We start from the raw sequence: 19,596 nt of genomic DNA on the forward strand, positions 1-19,596 counted from the left end.
ATTGGTATATATTTTTTATAACAATTTAATTTATATTTCTAATTATTAATCAAAATATACAAATATAATAAAAGTGATAAAGGATATAAAGGGAATAAATTGTTTTGAAGTTATACAAAGAGGGGAAAAATTGGAAATAAAATAAAAAAAGAAATTTGGTGTTGGTGAATTTGGTGTTATATTATTCACTCAACACCAAATTTGGTGATTGGAAATTATGCTCAACACCAAAATGGTGTATTTGTTGGAGAGCTCTTCAGCGCCAAATTGAAGTTGGCACCGGAAATGGTGTATTCCTTTGAGTTGCTCTTAGAGTTTATCTTTGTTTGTTGTGGAGTTGTCAAAAAATTTTATGAATGCTATTTGCTAGAGTTTGTCTTTATTTGTTAGTATGGATCAAACTAAAAAAGCTATGGTTAAAACCGAAATTGAACCGAAACTGAATTGTTTGGTTATGGTTTTTGATTTTTAAAACCAATGGGTAATAGTTTGGTTTTGGTTTTAGTAGTTTAAGTTTGGTTTGGTTATGGTTTTGGCAAAAACCGAAACCAAACCGAACCATTGCCAACCCTAATAAATACTAATTATATTACATTCTAAAATACCAATTATTATTGCGTGCATACTTATTTTCTAAAACACCAATTGTTTATATTATGAAATTACCAATTATTTTTATTCTTAAATATCATTTATTTTATTATTACGCACATGTTTTCACTTTTGATTATTTTTATTTTATATATTTTTTAATTTTGTACATACGAGGACAAAATTTGAGCTGAGGACAGAGACAAAATTAATTCTGTCTCTAAATTGAGAGTAGAGATGGAAAATTTTCAATCTATGATTTTAGAGGTGAAAAATTATGACTCTAAATCCGTCTCTGAGCAAAAAAAGTCAAAGACGGCTAAACCCTAAACCCTAAAATCCATCTTCTGATTTCGTCTCTAAATCAGAGATGGTTAATTTTTATCTCTAAATCCATCTTTATTAGAGATGGAAAAAAAATTTCCTCTCTAAAATTCGTCTTTGAAATCATTTTTTTTTCAGTGATCCTCCGTTATTTCTTTTTATCTTGATACTCAAAATGGTATCAACATGTCCAAGATCCTTTATTTTAAATGTGGAATATGGAAACCTCTTTGTTTGCATTATTATTTCCATCATAAGAATTTTTATTCTTATCTCTCACCCTCGATTCCTCCCTGATTCGAAGGTGTTTTTGTAATTTTTCCAAAGAAAAATTCTTGGAATCATGGAAAAGCTTCTTCTTATTGCCTTTTATAAAAGATGACAATTTTGCTATAATTGCCCCAACTTGAAAAGGTTCAAGAATTTCAATCTCCACAACCTTCAATTGATTAACTAGTATTTGTAATTCATGCACTTGTACTAAGATAGGCATATCATCATGGAATTTGTACTCAAAATATTTAGAGAATAAGAACTTTTGGTACTTGCCTCCTTGGCTTTGTACTTGAATTCCAAAGCATTTCAAATTGCAAGAGCAGATAGTTCCACAGTGTAGAGATCATAGAGTAAGTCAGAAAATGAATTAAGAATATGTCCTCCATACATAGCTTCATATTCCTTCCTTTGTGCTTTTTAAGTGTTTCAAAGTCATCATCTTCTAGTGAAGGAATTGGTGGAATATTCGGATTAAGAACATAGAAAATCCTTAGGATAGTAAGCATAAATTTCATCTTATCCTTCAATTGCATAAAGTTAGTGTTGTCAAACCGATCTAGGCGAACAAAATGTTGGTTCATCATCTTGATTGTGCTATTCTCCATGGTTGTCCATACCAAATTTCACTTTTAGATTATTAATTGGGGATATTACAACAATGATAACAATTGAAAATAAGTACAAAACTTAAAATGAAACAACAACAATAACAATTAAGAAAATATTGCAAAAAATCTTCAAGTTGTAGAAGGCTTGAAACACGATAAAAATTACTTTCCTAAAATCGAAATTTGTCCTCTCTCCACTTTGAGTTTGTTGTGAGGATTTATCAAATCACTTTAGTGAATATGACAAGACCTTTTAGATTTCTGCACTTAGCAAGGGTGAAGAAATCAAGTTTTGGAATAATAGAAAGAGTTTTGATCTTCTTCAACAGAGGCAAAAACTTGTGTTTCAAATGTATTCTACTTGTCTTTAATTACTAGAATTTTTTGGATATATATAGACAAGGTAGTTAGAAATTTTGAAAGGAAACAACCTTTCAAAATTTTAATTACAATGTAACGACCCATTAGTGAGTCTAGGCGTTATTGGTAATTTATTTCGGCATTTGAGTGTTTGCCTTAATTAATTGTTGGAAATAACTTATATGTTGAGAAAAGGAAATTAATAATTTTGTGGGATGATAAATATAAGTGAAATTAAAATTTATAAGCCCATATAAATGGAGTTTAAATGTGTAGAAGAGTCCAAAGTTGTGGGCTAAATGGGCTTGGGCCTAATATGAGTGGACTCTTGATTTGGGCTTAGTCCCATGTGTGTAATAATATGGGTTGATTAAAGAAATGGGAAAAGAAAGAAAATGGGTAAAAAGTCTATAATGGGCTTAAAAGTGGTATATGTGTGTGTGTTAGGTAGAAGGGCAAATTGGGAAGAAGAAAAGAAGGGGGTGGTTGGAGTTGGATGACAACCCACTCCCTCCCCATTTTCTCTTGCTTCCTTTACAATCTTTCTTCTTATCTCTCCATTCTCTCTCTCTCTCTCCGTCTCGTTCATCTCTTCTTCTTCCTTTTCATTTCCTTCGTCTATTCTCTTCATTTACTACTCTTAGTTGGAGTTTCAAGTGGAGATTTGCAGATTTTGGGGTATTCTTCATCTCTTTGGAGTTGCACCATTTAAGACAAGTTCTCTTGCACTTTCTTTTCACAGATTGTGCAAGTATTTCCTTCCTTTCTTCTCCATTTCATTTCATAAGGCTTCCATTGTAACTAATGGAATCTTTTCCATTAAAAATGTTTGGTTGTTTCCATTTTTTTTTTTTAATCTTAGTGGGTTTTTTTGTAGGTATGAAGTTAGGTCTTGTTGGTGTTTTGTTGGGGTTTGTTTACCCCATTTTTACTTCAAGGAATGACATTGGTGGGTTAGGAAGCTAGTGGTGGTTGTTTTGGGTCTGTTTCGTGCTTTCTGTGTACGTTGAGTCAACTAATCTTGGGGTTTAATCAACTTAGCAGATGCCTATTTTCTCGAATTTTTGTGCCATCCCTCGACCTAATTGACTAATTAATTTGCTCAATCGACTAAGCATTAGTCGACTATTCCTTCCATTAGTCGACTAATCCCTTTTTTTCAGCTATATGCGCATGTTGCACTCTTTTGATCATAACTTTTTGTCCCGATATCAGAATTAAGATATATATATATATATTTTTTTTTGGTGACCTTAACTTGATAAGGTTCGATTTGGCGCATTTTGGGCACAATTTGGTTAAGATTTGGCCCTATTAATGGCTTGTCAACCACAAGTCCTAGTTATTAAAATAGGATGTTTAACCATTGAATGAAAGATTAATGGCCATGATTGAGGGTATTTCTACATGAATTCATGAGTAATAGCCCAAGTCTTAAAGGGTGTTTAACATTTATTGGAAAATGATTATGGGTGGTATATTGCTTATGGGAATCGATATGGAATTAAATCTCATTGAATGACATGAAATCACATGAATGACTATACCATGGGCTTATGAATGAATATGTTATTGAAATGTTTAAATGTGCATGATGTTCATGATGTGTATGTACATTTCTATACTAGAGAATGAATGTTATACTTATGTGAGACCCCATGAGCATTGCATGGCATTATTATTTGCGCCCCTATTACTATTATTTTTAGCATGATAACTATGTTCCATGGATGAGAAAAGAAAATGATATCCTATGGAGCGTTTGGCGCGAGTGAGGTGGCCATATAGCCCGGTAGGAGATGCTCAAGCCAACGAGTTACAAATTGATTTATATATATATATATGTATGCATACATGCATGTGAATGGATTGGCTTTGAGAGCCAAGGTGATCCATGTAGATGGAAGGTCGTGTGAGCCTATGCGATGTATAGGGATCTATGGGATTGTGGGAAATGAAATGCTGCATAAATTCATAATGATGATGGTATGGAATGGTATTAATAATGGCAATTGAATGATGGGTTTAAATTGTTTTTGGGGAGTTGGGAACACTCTATTTCTGTTATCCATCCCTTCATTCTTGGTTCCGTTATTATATATATACTTGCTGAGCCTTGTGGCTCACCTTGTTTAATCTTTGTCATTCCAAGTAAGGGCAAGGAGATCGTTGGGGGCGAGTCTAGTGGTGTAACGACCCGTTGAGTGGGTCGTAAATGTTAATTTTATTTTGATATAGAGTGTGTGCTTGTGGACTCTATTTGATAAATGCCAAAAATATTTTATATGGGGTCTAAGAGGCAAGTAGTGGGAAATAAAATGTTTAGGGTCATTGCATGTGAGTAAATTAATGTATGTGTGTTATGAAATGGGCTTGGACCAACGATTTGAAGCCTAATGGAAGTGTGGGTTTAAAATAATCCCATGGGCCTAATATGAATTAAGCTTTTAAATGGGCTTGGGCCATGTGTAAAGATAGGTTTTATTTAATGAGATACGTGTATATATATATATTGTGGAAAATGAATGGATACGGAAATTGGAAAAGGAAATGAAAATGCAAAAGACCATTAAGGGCATGTGTAGGAAGGGCATGTGTAGGTTGGGTGTGTGTGTTATGTGTGGGGGCAAAGATGGAATTTGGGATGGGGGTGGTTGGAGAAAGGACATGAAGCCCATTCTTGCCCATACCTCTCTTTTCACTCCTCTCCCTCTTCATTTATTACTTCCTTTTTGGAAGCCTTCTTCATCCTTTACTTCTTCTTCTCTTATTCTTCCATTAGTTGGGGAAAAATCAAGCTCTCAAAGTGGGGAGATTTGGTGCTCTTGGAGTGTTTCTTCTTCTCTTTGGCATTTTCATCAAAAAGGCAAGCATCTTTTTTCTTTTCTCTTATCTTTTAGAACAAGGTATATCCTTATGTTTAATAAAAACTCTTGTTATCATCTCTTCAATGGTGGTTTTTGAAAGATTGTGGTTAAATGCATTAGTTTCATGTTTTTCTCAAACCTTGTACGTTTCCTACAAGGGTTCGTTGTGTCTCGTTCTAGTTCCTACAGGGCTTGTCTTCCCCATCTTTTATTCAAGGAATGACAACTTGGGGGTTAGGATTGTGTTTGTGGGTATTTTGGAAGTTGGTTGTTCATAGGTTTTCGATTTTATGGGAGTTCGTCGATTTTTCGGGCTTATATTTCAAAACAAGGCCAAACAGAAACTTATATTTCGAAACATGCACTTTATATTTCGAAACATGGCTAAACAGAAACTTAGGGCCTGTTCTCTTTGGCGTTTTTAACCCGTTTTGAGTTTTTAGTTTTTCAAAACATTCAAAACGCGTTTACTTTGCTATTTTCAAAAACACATTTTCAAAAACAACTAAAATTTTTGTAAAGATAACCCAAAACAATATTTTGTTGTTTTGGGCATTTTCAATATTTTGTTGTTTTGTCTTCTCCTCTTTACTCTCTCTCTCTCGCAAGCATCAACGGCCTCGCCATCTCCGTTATTACCACTCTCCTATCTACTTTCTCTCTCACAAGGATCGGCCGTCGACCACCTCGCCATCGGTGTCGCTGCCACTCTCTTCTCTGCTTTCTCTCTCTCAAGCATCTGCTGTCGACCTCGCCCGCCACCGCTGAAGCCACCATCAACCTCGCCTGCCACAGCTGAAAGCCGTCGCCGTTGATCTTGTTGGTTCTATTGAAAGTCACCGCCGCCGTCGATCTTAGATCTACGAAGATTTGACTGTTGGATCTTGCTGGTTTTGGGGTATGTTAACCCCCTTGGCTTGGAGTTTCTAATGGTAGGCTCTGATCGGTGGTCGCTGGTGACAGAACTGCCGACCGAAGAAGATGCAGCGTTAGAGAATGGAAAAAGGAAAGGGATGAAAATGAAAGAAATAAAAAAGAAAAGAAAAGAAAAGAAAAGAAAAAAACATAAAATAAAATTTCAAAATTACAAAGTAAACGCGTTTTCTAGTTTTTCATTTTAAGAAACAGTTATTCAGAATGATAAAAAGAACGTATTTTTAAAAATCTCAAAATAAATATTCAAAACACAAAATTCAAAATAAATTCAAAACTCAAAACACAAAACTGAAACACAAAGAGAATACCACCTTATATTTCGAAACATACACTTTATATTTTGAAACATGTATTGTAATACCCGGGAAATTATTAAAAGTATAAATGATATTTAATGAAGGGTATAACTGGAATTATCGAAAGAATAAGGCTATAGGACACACTAACGTAGTTTTTAGACGACTGAATTAGTCGGAGGGAGTACCCCAGACCTTAGATAGCTAAGGAAAATGGTATAGTATCGACGAGTGATTTAAATTATGATTTTTAGTGATGAAAGAAATTGGATCGAGAATAGTTGTCGGTACAGTTATTGACCGGGTTGAGAAAACCAAATCGACATAGGAAACGTCAGAGGGTCAATGAAGCATGCTAAGGACCTATATTTTATGTGTAGAACAACCCTTAAGTGATTTCGGGTTGAAACGAATGGATTTGAAGTCAAATCAATCAGCCGGGCCTAAGTGTAATTTTCTAAATTTGCCAGAGGGAGGTCAAAATAGTAATTTTTTTGAAAGTTCAAAGGGTGAAATGAGATGTACAAAGCTTGTGGGCCTTAGTGATATAGTTAGATTTATCAGGGGTGTTATAGAGAGGGCAGAAATGTCATTTGAAGAAAACTGGGGGCCAAAGTGTAATAAATGAAAATTGCATAGTGTGAACACAATAGCAGAAAATGGCCGCCGCACTGCCACCGCACTTGGCTGCCGTTTCCGATGATGGGACGACCGAGGCTAGCTTGGGGACCAAGCTTTGGCCTTTGATTGGCCATAAGATGATCGGAATTTTAGTATAAATAGGGGCCGAAAGTTTCGAGTTTTTGGCGTCAAATAGCTCGCATTTTTGAGAGAATCGAAGGCAAGGGATAGAGGGCTTTTGGTCGCAAGGCATCAATGATCATTTTGGGAGCATTTTGAGGCATTTTCGTGTTCGTTTGGTGGCTAATCGAAGCTTGGCCGTGAGTGGGAGGCGGACTGCCTAGGGCTACTTGTAAATCGGCTTTGGAGGCCTTACCGGTGTTGTTTCGGCCTGATTTTAGTGCCATCAGGATCGATTCTTCAAGGGCTTTAAGGGGGTACCGGTTTCGAGGCCATCGGAGCAACCGCCGGCGACTGGATCTTTGGGGAAGACGGTGGCGCGTGCAGCCACGCGCCAGTTTCCACACGCATCCACGCGCCAGGCGCGTGAGGGTGCGTGACAAGGGCATTTTTGGTATTTCCTCTTCCAGTATTTTTGTTAATTTATTTTAGGAATTACCATGTTGAAATATTTTGGAAAATATTTGAGGAGATAATTATTTTGGAATTATCTAGGTGAAAATTGGGAGAAAATTGAGAAAAATGGATTTTAATGCTTCCTTAATTAAATATGGTGTTTAGGAGGTATCTCGGCTTAAGGTTGAGTACAAGTTCAAGTATTTGGTGATCTGGCACACAAATCAATGTTGTGCACGAGGATCGAGGCAATCCGAATATGTTCGAGGTGAGTGGTCTGACTCTAGTTTTACCCTTGTTTTGTAAATGTCTTGGTGTGGGTATAGTGAGTTCAAGTAAGTGGTTTTACCAGAACTCGGGATGCTATGCTTATGCGTTTTATTTATGTATATGGCATCATTTGCATATTAATCATGTGGTATATTGCATCAACTGTTTTTACTTGCAAAAGAGTCGGTGCATGGCATGTGATTTTCATATTATCGGGGCATTGGTTTTCGTGTCGTTGTTGGGTCCGTATGGGACAGGATGGGGTTTTCTTCAGAATGGGACAAGGTTAATCCTGGTAAACGAGTGACATGGTAGGGCACTCGAGAGATTAAGTATGTTGCGGCAAGGTCAACCCCAACGGTGTGTGGAAGGTGTTTTCCACGGGAGGTTGAGTATGTCAGGGAGATTTCTCAAGATAGACGTGTTTGCATTTGTCGTTTTGTCTGTGTATGCCATGCTCGTATGTTTATTCATTCATTATGTAAACTGTTTCATACCGTCACTTAGATGTTTTGTCATCTAACCTGGGTTATGCCCCTGGAACGTTCAATGTTCTAGACAAGGACTGCTGCGAGGGTAAGGACATGGTCAGCTGAAGGTCAACGGTGCTTAGATTGATAGTCGTTGTAAACTTTGGGGTTTTTGGTATGTATTCTAGCGTGTGTATAAGTAGTTGTACGATAACATTGTTATCATTTGGTTATCTGTATTACGTATTTCATTATGGAAATACTATGTAAGAATCACAGTGTTCGTTGTTAATGTATCCGCTACATTATGATATCTCTCGTTTAGTTGTTAAGATTATTGCTCTTATTGAGTTAAATGGGTAAGACTGGGGTTTTCGGGATCTTGTGTTTGCATGTGAAGGTTGTTCATGAAGCACCGCGTGTGATGATGTTAAAAAAAAAAAAATTCTTGAAAATACCCTTATAGTGACACGCCCGGCAAGGCGGGGTGTTACATGTATAAACAAAAACTCACTGTGCACCTTGTACTATATTTGCCATAACTTTTGATGTAGAAGTCCAAATTGAGATCTATTTTTTTTTTATGACCCTAACTCAATTATCTTTGATTTGATATATTATGGGAAAAATTTAGATAATATTTGGCCCTGTTAGTGTCTTGTTAACATGTCTTAGAAATTGCAATGGGATGTTATATTCTTGAAAAGCCATTTATGGTGGTGAATGAAGTCATATGCATGATCATGATGTAATGTGGCTTAGAATCCTAGTTGGTGTTTAGAGGCATGTTATTTTGAAGTTGTGATGATGCTTGAATGTGTATGCATATGTGTATATATATATCTTGCCTTAATGCACCTATTATTTTGCATGGAAGTAAGTGGATATCCCCAAGGCATGCCATGGCAAGAAAGGCGGTTCGTCCGCAAAGAAAGAAATGTGAAAAAAGGAGGTTCGTCCGCAAGAAAGAAATGGGGATGTCCTACCAAGGCGGCTTGTCCGCATTTTATTTTGTATATGCAACATGTATTTTCTCACGTTATAAGTTATGCTAACCAAGTGCGATGCATTATGGTAAAGTATTGTTGATTTTATGTGATTCAAAATGTTTTCTCAATTTTATGCTGATTATATGAAATTGCTGAGCTGCATTTGTTGTTCTTTTATATTGAATTTAAATGCTGATTGACATTCTGTTGATATGTTTTTTTGGACTATTGATTATATGTGGGCTGCTGAGTTTTATGGGCTAAGCCCATATTCATTTCGGGTGGCATTTTTCGTTGCTGGCCGAGCCCATTTGTTGGTCCATGTTAGCATTGCTATAAAAGGGCAATTCGATGCCCTAATCTCCAGAATGTTCTGATATTTCTCTCTTGCTCTCTCTTTCTGAAACCCTAATTGACGATTGTTGAAGCAAGACACATCTTGTGAATCCTTCTTTCTTGTTTCGATCGAATCGGTTTTCTATGGTAAGATCATTTGGTAAGTATTTGTATTGCTTAATCTCTGTGTGGTTTTAAATGCCTGAGCCGTGAGAGATTGGTTGACTGATAAAACAGATCCTTAGCATTAATCGAGAGATCGGTAAAGAACAGATCTACTTTTCTTCTTGTTTTTGGTTTCTGTTTCAGTTGTATTTTGCAATACTATTTTTACTTTCGTTTGATGATCTTATAATCGATTGTAAACTTGAGATCTAGTGGATTGACTAGAGGCGGAGCCTCTGCTGTGAGTATGATCTATTGATCCGAACACGTATATCATTGTGTCTTTGTTTGTGTGAGTTGTCGTTTGGAACTTTTCATTTTTTGTTTATTGCGCTTGATCTGTGTTTGGCCGAGATAATAGGTTGGTTAAAACCTACAAGTATGTGAATTGTTATTATGGAAAATCATGATATATTGGAGTATTGGTTAATGAGGAAGGCATGATCTAAAGTATCTATATATGTATGTGGAAAGTGATCCTTTTCTCGACTCTATCATTATGCATGCCTTCGTACAGTGAATGTATCATCATCTCCTTTTGTTATTCCTATGCTTGCTGAGCCTTGTGGCTCACTTGTTGTTTGTTGTCATTCTTGGTAAGGGAAAATCTGTAGCAGAAAGGGAGTTAGTGGGGCTTGAAGTGGATTTTAGACGTGTACAGAGATCTCCCCCGACCTAAAGATTTTGGAATTTGTGTGCAGGGCTGGTATCAAAGGTTATTCCTTTTTTTTTTTTTTGTATGTTATGGGCCCTTTGTTTATTTTGAGAAGTGTATGGCTTTTTAAGCCTTGAGTAATGATGTAAGAATGGCTATCACTCCTATTTGAAGGGAGCCCATGTATTATATGAAGTTTTTGTTAAGTTTGTTCTGTATCCCATTTGAAGAGACCTTCTTTCGGATGTTCCTATGCTAGCGGGCATATTTGGAAGCTGGCCCTGACAAGTGGAGCTTGAGCCCAAGTTTAGAAATGTACAGACACGTTCCCAACAAAAAGGTCTGTGTTAGTAGTTTTGCTGAGGGCATTGTGTTGTTAAGTTATATTGTTCTATATCATTTTTATTCGACCTCCTTTCGGATGTCCTATGCTAGTGGGATTATTTGGGAGATGACCGCTACATACAATGTTGAAAGGAAACAACCTGTTTTTGAAAGGAAAGAACCTTTCACAATATAGTGAGAATTATAGAAGGAAATAGCCTTTTTTTGAAAGGAATACAAAAGGATATAATCTTTTAATATTTGACCATTTAAGAGTTGTTTAATTTATTTTTAAACAACTTAAATTTCTAATATAAACATTGTCAGATTTTCACCCAAATTTTGATAAGTTGATCCAAGTGACATTTTAAAAATAAAACCAACCACATTATTTCCAAAAAAAAAAAACAAGGTGACGTCCACTGATGATTTATCAGACATAATTCTTGCAATCTTCATCCAAGGAAAAAAAAAGTGTTCTTAGTAGATGTGAGTTGTTGATTCACTCGGTTGAGTGTTTGATATGTATATAATATATTACTTCATTAACACAGAAAGAGAGAAGTATTTTATTTTTTGTAAAAAATGAATTCACTAAAAAAAATTTCAAGAAGTTTATATTTTTAGTTAGGGCATACTCCGAGTATCACAAAAAAAACTGAATCAAAACGAAACAACAATGTTTAAACTACCACTTGAGATGAGACATTCCTCAAGACACAACACAAAAAAAAAAAAAAAAACTAAAACATGTCAGAGGAAGTTGCTAATTGTTGGGTTGTCACAAAATATGGTACCACGGGTGAATTGGGTGTTTTAAAAATTGTTTAAAATTTGAAAATAATTCTTTGAAATGAGATTTTAGTGAGTTAAAACAAACAAACTGAAATGTCAAATTCAATGCTTGAAAAATATAAAGCAAGAATGATAAATGACAAGAGATTTATAGTGGTTCGACTAAACTGAGTCTACTCCACTACCTTAACTCCCCATTAAGGATTTCCAAATTCACTAAAATCTCCTATTTAACCAAGTAGGTCCTCTAGCATAAACCACTATGAATACAAATCTCTTACCAAACTCGATAGGCTCTCTAGCACACAAGTTAGAAATTACAATATCTCTCAAACAAAATACATAAAGGCTAAAACAATATAATACAAGTGATATATGTAGTCTTTTGAGAGAGAAAATGAAAGCTTAATGACTAATGAGAATAATGAATACAATGGTAAGCTCTTGACACTTTATCTTCATTCATTATCCATCTCCAATACTTTCTTGGGTTGTATTTATAGACTTCTCCAAACCTTGAAGAAAAATTAGCCTTTATTATCTATTGTAGCCTATAAAAACTAGTCGTTAAAGAAATCTATGATGAAAATGGCCGACTAGCTCACAGAAACGGTCGACAAGGACAAAAATGGTCAACTGGTTTTTATGCAATAAATGTCAACTGGGGCTGGCCGAGAGCTTGCATAAGACTGATCAATAGGCTTGGAAAGTTGGTCAACACCTCAAGGGCAAACGATCAACAATTTGGCTTACAAATTTAAAAACATGGTCTTGATGTTCAAGACTAAATGACCAACTTTGATGGATCAAATACAAAAATTTCTTTTGACAATAAAAACTTGGTTTTCCAAATGTCATCAAGGATATTGAGAACTTATTTTGGCATTGGATAATTTTCAGTATGGTGCTTAATTATAGAGGTCACTACAAAAAATCAGCGTTTTATCGACAGAAAATTCAATCGCTAAAATATCAAAATCTATCGCTAAATTTTTTAGCAACGGATTTAGTGACGGGAACCTTTCTATCGCTAAAAGGGGTGTCATTGAAATTTAGTGACGGGGTTAGAGATGGGTATTTTTAGTGACAGAATCAGCGACGGAGGTTGTACTCATCGCTAATCAGCAACTGGTTGACTCGTCGCTAAGTTTGAATTATTTTATTTAATTTTATTTAATTTTTTTTTTTAGCTACAGGGTTAAGCCTGTTGCTAAATTTTAATTTTTTAATTTTTTTATTTTTTATATTTTAGCGACGGGTTTGAGCCCGTCGCTAAATTTTAATTTTTTTATTTAATTTTTTTATTTTTTAACGACGGGGTTGAGCCCGTTGCTAAATTTTAATTTTTTTTATTCAATTTTTTTTTTATTTTTAGCGACAGGTTTGACCCCGTCGCTAAATTCAACCCCAAAATTCAAAATTCAACACACGCCAAGTCTCGATCTCCCCTCATGTGCACCTCATGGCTGCGCCTTTGCTCGCCACGTGGCAGCTTTGGGATATTATTCCCAGCTATTATCTTTATTCTTTACCGAATTCGAACCCCCAACCTCTCATGATCAAGTTCCGTGCGCGAGCTAGCCGATCTGGAAGCCTTATTGTTTATTGATGTATATAAAATATATTTATAGTATTCTCTTCTAAATATTTCAAAATTATATTTATACATCAAAATTTCTCAAACTTATTTAATAATATTAATTTTAATATTAATGCTAGTAAAGGGAAATGAATATTAATTTTAATTTTATTTTATTATTAATTCAAATAAAACTTTATTAATTATTATATTAGCAGTGAAAAATTATGTTTTTATTGTTTTTAATTTTTTAGCCACAGGTTGACCCGTCGCTAATTTTGAATTATTTTATTTAATTTTTTTATTTTTTAGCGACGGGGTGTACCTGTCGCTAAATTTTAATTTTTTTCATTTAATTTTTTTTATATTTTAGCGATGAGGTTGTCCCGTCGCCAAATTTTAATTCGTTATTTAATTATTTTTTATTTTTTAGCAATAGGGATCCCCCGTCACTAAATTTTAATTTTTTTTATTTAATTTTTTGGCTACGGGTGTATTTCAATGCTAAATTTTAATTTTTTATTTTTTATTTAATTTCATTTAAATTCTTTTTATCTAAATTTGAATTTTCTTTATTTTTTAGTCATGGGATTGGCCCAATTGCTAAATTTTAATTTTTGTTTTATTTTTTAGCAACGGGGTTGACCCCGTCACTAAATTTGAATTATTTATTTTTTTATTTTATTTTTTAGCGATAGGTTGACCAGTCGCTTAGTTTGAATTATTTATTTTTTTATTTTATTTTTTAGCGACAGGTTGACCAGTCGCTAAGTTTGAATTAATTTATTTAATTTTATTTAAATTGTTTTATTTTTTAGCGATGGAGTGTACCCGTCAGTAAATTTTATTTTTTTTATTAAAATGTTTTTTATTTTATAGCAATGGGTTTTCCCGTCGTAAAATTTTAATTCTTTATTTAATTATTTTTTATTTTTTAGCGATGGGAATCCTCCTGTCACTAAATTTTAATTTTTTTATTTAATTTTATTTAAATTCTTTTTATCTAAATTTTAATTTTTATTTATTTTTTAGCTATAGGATTGGCCTCATCACTAAATTTTTAATTTTTTAATTTAATTTTTTTTATTTTTTAGCGACTGGTTGACCCATCACTAAATTTTAATTTTTTTATTTAATTTTTTTTTAGCGACGAGGTTGACTCGTCACTAAATTTTAATTTTTTTATTTAATATTTTAAATTTTTTAGCCACGGGACTGAGCCCGTTGCTAAATTTTAAGTTTTTTATTTAATATTTTTTATTTTTAGTGACGTGGTTTCCTTTGCTAAATTAAAAAAAAAATATTTTAAAAAATTAGCGACAGGAATTCTGTCACTATCCATCACTAATTAGTGACGGAATAATTCATTTACTAAATTTCATCGCTAAAATACAATTTTCTTGTAATGGGTTAAAATAAATTAGTTGCACCTACAAAAAATCATTTTATAAAAACGGATGCATAATATTTGATTAATCAAATAAATTTTTTTATCATCGAAACAAAATCAAAGAGCAAAACAACAATCTCCCATTTTTTTATGATAACAAAACTACTATGAAATACACAAAAATCTCACCCTTTTTGTCATAAGCCAAAAAAGACATATTTGTATAAATTTGAAAAGATTTTACCACTAGACAAGATAGGAATTGGGTAAAACAACAATTTAAGAGAAGATGGGATAAGATAGAAAATTGATACCCTTCTTAATAACACATGTCAAATTTTTATTCTCCCCCTTAATTAATGCATACATCAAAGATTTGAAAACCACTAAACACTATAGCTTCCCCTTAATTTGGGAAATATGATTGAGACTCTTTTAAAAGAATTTTGCAATCAAAATCATAAAGGTAAACTCATGATTCAAAATCATTAAAAATCATCATAAACATAGAGAGTTGAGGGATATACCACCAAGATTGAATTGACAAAATCTCTTACTCTTAGTTGGCCAAAATGAGGGGCGATCTTCTTCGTCACCTCCCTCTTTCTTTCAAGTTTGATTCATCCATTAAAGACTTGACTTTGAGCTTCATTTGGATGTCAAGCATACCTGCAAAAACAAGTTATCCAAAAAATTTTGGCATCCAAACCACTTGAGCTCATTATTGTTAGCATAGAAAGTTCCATTTGGAACCCATATTTGTTTATATTTTCTGGGATGGTTTCTTATAAAACATTTATTTATAGAATGCCCACATTGTCCACAATAATGACAAAACTATTTTTCTCTTTTCTTCTTTTATGAAAAAAAAAAAAAATTACTCTCAAGAGAATTTTTCAATTCTTCTTTTTCTTTATTAAGTTTTTCAAGAGATAATTTTAAACATTGGTTTTTATCTTGAAGTTCATCATTTTGAGCTTTCAAAATATTATTCTCATTTTTCAAAGAATTTGCTTCATTTTCTAAAGATAAAATTTTCTTTTTCAACAAATTATTTTTCAAGTTTAATTTCTTAAAATCTTATGCTAATTCATCAAAAGCATTTTGTAATTCTTCAAAAGAGAAATCATCATTTAAACTATTCGAAGATTGAGATGTTACCTCATGATCTTCATGTTGTGCCATCAAGTATAGGTTATCATCACTTGATTCATTGCTTAATGTGGATTAATCTTCATCTCTCTAAGTTGCAAGGGTCTTCTTCTTGAATTTCTTCTCACTTTTCAAGAATAATGGACATTTCTGATTTGATATGTCCAAATTTTTTATATCCAAAACATTTCACTTATTTTCTACATTTCTCCCTCTCAAACTTATCCTTCTTCTCCCCTAGGTTTCTTCTTTCTTCCAACTCTTCCTTCAACTTTTTCCCTTTAATGAATCTCTTGAGTTTTCTAGTGAATATTACTAAATCAATCATCATCATCATCCTCGCTTTCTTCTTCCTCACTTGAAGAATGTGAAACCTTGAAAAAAAGACTCATCTCTTTTCTCCTCATTATCATCTATTTTCATCATAATCTCATGAGTCATTAGAGATCCAATCAAATCATCAAATGATAAAATATCTAAATCTTTAGCCTCTTGAATGGTTGTCACTTTAGGATCCCATTCCTTACGTAGACTCTTAAGAATTTTTCTAACTTTCTCCCTATTTGAGTAAATTTTTCCTAGAGCCTTTAAACTTGTGACAATATCATTAAACCTAGAAAACATATCTTTAATAGGATCTCAAGATTTCATTGAAAAAGGTTCATATTCATGAATTAGTAAATTTACCTTTGTTTCCCTAACTTAACTTGTACTATCTTGAAAATCTTTAATTTATCCCAAATCTCCTTAGCCGTTTTGCATGTGGGTACTCTATTGAACTCCTCCAGCCCAAGTGCACAAAAAATGATGTTCATGGCTTTGGCATTTAGCTCCACAATCCCTTGTTCTTCTCTTATCCATTCTCTCATGTTCTTCGTTGGGGGTAGAGTGACTCCATACATGATGGTCTCATAAACGTTGAGGTCTTGCATCACATATATAGCTAGCAAGAGATCCTCTTCTTCCAATATGCATAATTGGATCCATCAAAGTAGGGTGGCCTCATGGTGCTTTGACCTCCAATGATTTGTGTCATTTTTGGGACCCTCCTTAGGTGATTAAACCTGAAAAACAAAAACAAGGAGACCAAGCTCTGATACCAATTGTTGGGTTGGCACAAAGTATGGCACCAAGGAAAGGTGAATTGGGTGTTTTAAAAAATGCTTAAAATTTGAAAATCTTTACTTGAAATGAGGTTTTAGTGAGTTAAAATAGAAAGCATAAAATGTTAAATGCAACGCTTGAAAAATATAAAGTAAGAATGATAAATTACACAAGAGATTTATAGTGTTTTGGTTAAACCCAACCTACTCTACTATCATAGCTCTCCACTAAAGATTTCCAAATTCATTAAAACCTTCTACTTAACCAAGTAGGCCCTCTAGCATAAACTACTAGGAATACAAATCTCTTACCAAATCCAGTAGACCCTCTACACACAAGTTAGGAATTACAAGAGAGAATACAATCAAGAAGATCTAAGAGTTGACACTCTGAATTGCAATAGATCTCAAACAAAATACACAAAGGCTAAAACAAGATAATATAATTTATATATATTGCCTTTTCAGAGAGAAAATGAAAACTTAATCACTAATGAGATCAAGAAGGAATACAATGGTAAGCTCTTGACACTTTATTTTCATTTATTAGCCTTCTCCAGTGCTTCCTTGGGCTATATTTATTGGCTTCTCCAAAGGTTGAAGAAAAACTAATTGTTATTAGCTATTGAAGCTTGCAAAAACTAGCTGTTAAAGAAATTTGCGATGAAAATGGTTGGCAGGCTCATAGAAACGATCGATAGGGACAAAAATGATCGACTGATTTTTATATAGTAGCTATCGATCGGGGATGATCGAGAGCTTGTATAAGATCGGTCAATGGGCTTGGAAAGCCAATCAACACCTTAAGGGTAAATGGTCGACCGATTTGTGAAAAATAGTTGACAATTTAGCCTTCAAATTTAAAAATATGGTTTTGATGTTCAAGGCTATATGGCCAACTTTGATGGATCAAATACAAAAATTCCTTTTTGACAATAAAAACTTGGTTTTTAAAATGTTATCAAGGATTTTGAGAACTTATTTTGGCATTGGATAATTTTTAGTATGATGCTTAATTATAGAGGTTAAAATATGTTGACCCAACTTGCTCATATTAATTAAGTTTTGATGATTAACAAAAATATTTTTATAATATAAATGTATTTCTTTCTCATATAATTTTTTTTGAATTAAAAGTGGGTACAAAGAGTAAATTTATTTTGAATTAAAGGGAATTGGTTTTAAACATGTTTTCTCTTACTCATAAAAAAGTAAATTTATTTTGAATTAAAGGAGATTGCTTTTAGACATGTTTTCTTGTTTTAATCATTTATGTTTCAAAAGCTTATATTTGAATTTTCAAATCTTGATTTCTTATGCAAAAAGTAAATTTATTTTGAATTAAAGGTGAGACATGTTTTCTTATTGTTTGAGAAAGCTTAAACATTTTTTGAATTTCAAACTTCATATTAACCTTTGCTTTAGTGGCTAAAATGCTTACAAATACCCCCAAACTCATTTTTTGAGTATCCATTGCACATATTGCACATCCAAAGCTCCCAAAAGCTCTCAAGCTAATTTTTAAACATTCCAAGACTCTCAAAGATTCATTGTTCATCCACCGAAGAGCCACGAGGTAAGAAAAGAAAAGTTCTTCAAGTCTTCTACGACAAATCTGAACTTCTCCATTTGAGGTTACAAATTTATTTAAATATTATTGCTTTGTATAATTTGTTCTTAGTTGTTTATTTGTATCCAAGTGTGGACAAATTATTTATAAACATTTAAATTATTATTGAAGATTGTATAGGTTTCCTAGATCCGTTAAAATCTAGGTGAATCTAGTTTCCAACGTAAGTTAGAGAGAAAACCTTGGTGTAGTGATTGCCTAGAATCCATTATAATCTAGGTGTGTATCTAGTTTCCAATGTGAGCTAATATGAAAACCTTGGTGAAATTATTTTAGTGAAATCCCAAGGGTGGTTAGACCTTGGGAGAATGGACTAGCTAGGTGTATGTGAAGACACCAAACCACTATAAATTATTTTGTGCCTCATTGTATTTATTTTTGTTATATCTTGTGGCTTGCAATTTATTAATCTCAAACTTACATATACATAGTTATACAATTTTAATTTGTTTAAAATTAAATAACAAGAATTTAATTAAAAGAAAATAATTAATATATATTCTTGGAGAAAATAATTAATCAAGAATATTTATTAAAAGGGAGAAAAAATTTAATCACTCAATTCATCCCCCTTCTTAAGTGGCCATACCCTAAGGGACCAACAAAATAATTTAGTTGTATAGAAAATCATTTTATAAAGATGGATGTCTAATATTTGATTAATCAAATGAAGTTTTTCATCATTAAAACAAAATCAAATAGCAAAACAACACCGATAAAGTTGCACTTGCAATCTTGAAAACAAAAGGCCATACTTGATTTCACCTCCCTAAGCATTTTTAGACTTTTGATGTGAATATTAACATTTTATGATGAAAATACCATGTTATTCCCTAAAACATGCTTAGAGATCACAAAGGCCACACTTTTTTCTTTTTCTTTTTCTTATTCTTAAGCATTATTTGGATTTTAACATGAATGTCAACATTTTATAATAAAGATATCGATCACTCCCCAAATAATAGCTTAAAGTGCATGAACATACTCATATTATAAACCACTGTATATGTGAAATTTGACATTTTATGATACCAACCCCTAATTACTAAGTAGCTCAAAATATAGGAGTAGAAATATTTCAACTATTGGGAAGCTATCAATAATGCTGTAAAGCCATACTCTGCAGTGATTGAGGAAAGAATAAGATAGACAATTGTGTCCAGGTAGCACACTGAATTAGATGCACCAACTGAGGCACAAAACAATCTTGATTACGAAAGCATCGATTATTATGCTCGCGCCAAATAAAGTAAACCATCGCTTGCAAGACAAGTCAATTAGCT

The sequence above is a fragment of the Diospyros lotus genome, chromosome 5 (genome assembly GCF_014633365.1).
Source record: "Diospyros lotus cultivar Yz01 chromosome 5, ASM1463336v1, whole genome shotgun sequence".
Lineage (NCBI taxonomy): Eukaryota > Viridiplantae > Streptophyta > Magnoliopsida > Ericales > Ebenaceae > Diospyros > Diospyros lotus.